At 39.2% G+C, this 5,402-nt stretch overlaps 1 pseudogene; it reads left to right on the top strand.

Moving 5' to 3' along the window:
• Window positions 1–502: 502 nt before the first annotated feature.
• LOC101588963 lies at window positions 503–4,630 on the top strand (annotated as a pseudogene).
• Window positions 4,631–5,402: the final 772 nt, after the last annotated feature.

Here is a 5,402-nt window from a genome sequence, read left to right as displayed (position 1 = left end):
CTAAAGTAATCTTTGATATAACCTTATTTCTAGAAATGGTTGAAAGAAATATAAAAGAAAGTAATATTAACTCTCACAATTTCTATAGGGGTATGAAGTAGGTACGGTATATTTACACTCCTGTAGCTAAAAGGATGTAGGTGTTTCTTGATCTTGGTATGACAACCACTTTGGTTCTTTCTCTGAGATTGAAAATGCTCGTGGTTCAGTAAGGACATCACTAAATTTTGATGAAAATAGCCTGATGTTTCTTTAGCTTCAAGTTCTATGAAAACTGCAGAATGAATTACTCACTGGAATTGAAAATGAAGTATATTTTACATTTAATTAGATGCAAAAAATAAATATTCTTGAAGTTCACATGAATAGACTAATTTTCAAACTGCTCAAGAACGCAGACTCATGTTTCAGCCATGCTGTGATATCTAAGTCATGACGCAGAGCTAGTTTTAATTTTTGCTCTTGTTTCCATTGTGAATTTTCTTGGGAGATCAGAGCGTAAATGTCAGAAAGAGAGCACATGCCGAGGATTCGTAAAGCATCCTTCTTCAGCAGCCTTTTAGGACAAGAAGCCTGTAAATACAATGGTGTTAAAACACAATCAAAAAGCTCATTTTTTAGGTGATGAAAATGTTCAAAAATTGATTGTGGTGATTATTGCCCATATCAGTAAATGCACTAAAATTATTCAATCATTTTGAATTAAATGATATAATTTATATTGTAATATACATAATAGACCAAGAACAGAGCAATAGTTCTATTTTTTTGTTTGTTCATTTGGTTTTGTCTTAAGGATAAAACATGGAGAATTAGTTTAGGAGTTTGAAAAGTGAAAAATCTTTACCTTGGGAAAGTAAAGGTGCTACACATCAAATGTACTAATTTTAGTCACAAACTCCTAGCTTGAGAAGCTGGAACAATTCATCCATTAAGAAGAAGGCTGAGACAATCTTTTTTTCTTAAATTTGTTCTTTTATTTAAAACCTGAAAACATTTATATATAGTGAAACAACTTTATCATCCCTAAAACTTTATCATCCTGGTTTATTTCACCACACTGCTCAGGCAATTTTTCTCTGGTACAATTCACTTTGAAATTTCCAAACTATTTTTTATTCTGATAAATTTAATTACATATACAGTCTTCCTGTCTAACTCAGAATACTCAGAAACTCCTACCTTTATGGATCTCTATTTTGTTGTTTGCTTCTTATGTTTTACCAAACCTAGAATGAAGTTTTAAAATGCATACTGAAAATCTTATCAGTCAGCAATTATATTTTTCTACTAAAATGTACATCAGGTCAACAAATTCTGATATTGCCAGTGAAGCGGAAGACCCAATCCTATTATGGGCTACTGGACTCTTTTAGAATATTTTGCTGAGTTAACACATCTATGATATTCAAATAACGGAACTAAACAAAAAAAGGGTTATATAGATGAATGTTTATTTTGTATCTGTGTATTCAAAATGGTTAGGATAGATATATAGTTACACTCTCTTAATGAATGGAGGGATTTGTTCTAATGGTGTCTGTAAATAGGATAGCATGTCCACATCTTGTACAGCAATTAACCTCTAGGAAGAATGTATGCAATGTGTTAACTATTGTAACTGTCCCATCAATTTGGTTTGAAACTGTCTCATTGCTGTTTGTTTCTTGATAAAATTATGGGGAAAGATAAATAAATAAAACGTAAAAAAATAAATTATAAAACAAAGAAAATCACATTCTGAAATGAGAAAAATACATTTCATAATTTGACAATATCAGTCACAAATTAAAATGCTTTTATTAGCACACATTTGCAATATACAATGAAAACGTCCACTGTGGGCTTTCGGTACACGCAGGGTGGTCGTCCCTCACGCACCACGGAGGTTACGTTCCAGACAGCCCGGCGAAAAGTGAAAGTCAGTGTCGTGGCGATGTTAGATTTACTTCAGCATTTATATCTATTTTAAGGCTTTATGAACCCTTCCCACACTCTTATAAATCTTCCCCCAACTGCAAAAACTCTTCTAATGTTCTTAACCATTTTCTAAACTCATAAACCTACGTATTCTTAACATACATATACTGTATGGTAGTGTAAAATCCGTGATATAGCGGAAAATTCCGAGATAAATTGTAGGGAGCTGCGTGTAGCTGCGCCCTAGGATGGCGCCGGTTTCCGCCTTCCACCCCCTCAGGGGGTGAGCGCTCCTGGTAATCAACAACTCCATAAAAGGCCAAGGCTTGGGCTTATGCATTGCTTCCATGTACCTGGACCAATGGACAGTACACACGTGGCGCCCCATGATTGGAAGCCCTGAGACTTATAAGCTAAGAGCAGGGGCCTCGAGGAGGAAGAAGGCTGATGTAACAGGGCAGTAAAAGCTGCTCAGACACAACCAGTGGTCACGTCTTCCTTGCTGGCAAGGCCGCGCGCGACAATAAATTATTTAGGTTAATATTTTTCCAAAACCTGCAAAACAGCGATTCAATGAAAGATGAACAGTGAAACAGCGAGGGTCTACTGCTCATGATGTCTCAATGCTTTCTAATGCCCCTTCCTTGCCCTCTTCTTCCCTACATCTCCCCGTGCCTTGGTCCCCTTCCCATTTCCAACAGATCCATCTCCCTGTTTCCTTACATCTGTCTTTCACTTTGTTCTATACTTACACTTTGGATTTTTCTTAGAAAGAAACCATATAGCATTTACATTTGTGTGCCTGCTTCATTTCACTTCACACTTATATAACACTGAGTTCTCAAGCCCACTTGACAGAGCTGAGAAAAAATGTGCCCAACTAGGAAGTATTTTTGAGAAGAGATGATGATTTCATTAAAAATCTGCTATTCCATACCCTAACTTTTATGAACTGCATAAAATTCCCTGTTCTGTAGTAATTAAATCAATCAATCTTTGTTAAAAGTGCCAGGCTTTAATTATTAGCAACTTGGCTTCAAAATTTCGCTATATTTTATAATTTCTGGACATTCAATAAATCACAGAGTAAAACCTATATGTGACCACACATTTTCAAAAGATTTTGATATCACTTTTTGTTAAAGAGATATTTTCTGAATCTTTGTTTTAAAAAGTAGTAATTATTTATCGTCCATCCCAAATAAGTGCGCATTTCCTATAGCAAAGTGACATACTGCTAGAAGAATATGCAGCTGCTCTGGGGATGGTAGCTCTCATTAAAAAAAAAAAAGACTGAAGAGATTTCCAAATCTTAAAAGGTATGATTATGCCTAGTTATGTTTTATGGCAGGAAGGTCCCCCAACACTCTCATGCACTCGGAAGCAGGACCTTTGGAAGATAACTGGATTATTATTATGAATTATTATTATTATTATTATTATTATTATTATTTCATGCATTTAGTACAGGGTCCTCATGGTCTCACTACATAGATCGGACTCATAGTGATTATCCTGTTCTCAGCCTCCCAAGCGCTGGGATTACAGCTGCACATCACCACGCCCAGTCTCAGTCACAATCTCAGCATGCCCCAGGGGCAGGGCCAGCACAACAGGCTGAGATTGAACCCTGGCAGCTGCGCTCTGCCTAAACAGGCACTTTCATTTGCTGAGCAATCTGGCCAGCCCTTGGCTGGATTATTAAGGTCTATCTCTCACTGCTTTTTAACTTTATTTTTTATTTTTTTAAAGAGAATACAAAGGCTACATAGTGATGTTTTTCTCGGCCCTTCCTGTGAGATCTGTAGCCTCCACTTGAGCACCATGGCTCCTTCTAGAAAGCACAGCAGTTGGGCAGCCAAGACCGTGGAGTCAGAAGCTCGCACCGTTTCTTAACAATCTGACTGAGAAGTGCAAGTGCAGATCAAGAAAATTGAGTCAGACAGGCAGAACCTCCGATGGAGGTGGATAACCTGTACAACATCGAGACCCTGCAGCTCCCCAACACACTGCATGACATGAACTGGCTCCAATACTTTGTCATTGGAGGCCACAAACAGGCCCTGGAAGAGGCACCAACAGCCCAACTGGATATCACAGACATAAACAAACTAACAGCAGAAGCTATTCAGGTCCCACTGAAATCTGCCAAAAAATGGAAGTTAGTACAAGTGGATGAAATGATAATGGAGGAAGAAGAGGAAAATAAACCTCAGAATCCCCAAACTACAAGAGTCATAAGGTGTCCACCATCTAAGAAGAGAAACCAGTCCAAAAAACACAAACCAAAATAAACTCTTCCTTTACATTGTGGGCTTCTGCAATGTCTGAGGGATGGGCATGTGACTCAGTAAATGGTTGTGTCCATACAAGGAAAGGGCAAAAGGCCTTTGCTATGATGACCTTGTGACCCCAGCCGTAGGCCGGTTGGAGTGGTCTATGGTGAAACCAACTCCTGCCATGATACCCTAGTTTGACTCCAGCAGCCAGAGAGCAGATTTACCACATTTCCGTCAATGGCAGCCCTCTTGCTGACAGCAAAGAAATTTCCCTCCCTGTGCCAGTGGGAGGTGGCGGGAGCATGCAGCTATAGGCCAGTGACTTGCGGAGGATCGATATTGCACAACTGGACTCAGAGGCCTCAGGAAACATTAAGAAGCTCTTCAAACATCTCGTTCAAATCTGCAGCACCATACAGACCCACAAATGAGAAGACAGCAGGGCACGCTGGATTGGGTTGGAACTTGCTTGTCTCCCCTCTCCCCTCTGCGGTGCAGGGGGAGGTGGGCTTACTAAAGGGACTCCTAGGACCTTTCACCTTCTCTGCCCCCCAGTTCTTGTCAGCCTGCTCCGTGGAACAGCATTTTGTGTGTATTCCTGTTTATTCAAGAAAAAAAATTGCGAGGAGGCAGCTTCCAGGTCTGCACCTCTACCTCTCTAGTTAATGAGAATTTAGATTAAGGAATTGTGGGGTTAAAGTGGTCTAGGGTTGTGCATGACCAATCACAGAGTAACTCTGTAATCCAGTGGTCCTTGCTGAGTCTGCCAGCTGCCTTTCATGGAATGAAATCATGCAGAGGACAAGTGTAACTTGTCTGATGACCCCATTCCACATGTTTAACCTATACCCAGGGCAAGGTCTGGTAGGTCAAGTCAGCAGTGCGACCTTTGTGCTTCCGCAGCCTCTCTTCCCCACAGAATCATGTACTGTGTTCCAACATTTTGAGATCAAGCAGTCCCATCCCAGGCTTGTGGGAACACAACCTTCTTTTGTATAGCCCTTGGTTATGTTTTGTATTAGGAATTCAGTCTTGCCAGAAGACTGTGTTCAAGTTGTTTTATTGTCCCTTTCCTAAGACTTTTCTACATTCTGTCTTCCTGAGTAATGTTATCCCTGCTTTCAATAAGTTCAAGGGTTTTTTTTTAGTTAAAAATAAATAAATTAATAAAGAGAATACAAAATGGTAAAAGAAAAAAATTAG

Source organism: Octodon degus, unplaced genomic scaffold (genome assembly GCF_000260255.1).
Source record: "Octodon degus isolate 3935 unplaced genomic scaffold, OctDeg1.0 scaffold00022, whole genome shotgun sequence".
Taxonomy (NCBI): domain Eukaryota; kingdom Metazoa; phylum Chordata; class Mammalia; order Rodentia; family Octodontidae; genus Octodon; species Octodon degus.
Note: the sequence above shows the minus strand (reverse complement) of the source record. Positions and strands in the feature narration are given on the sequence as shown.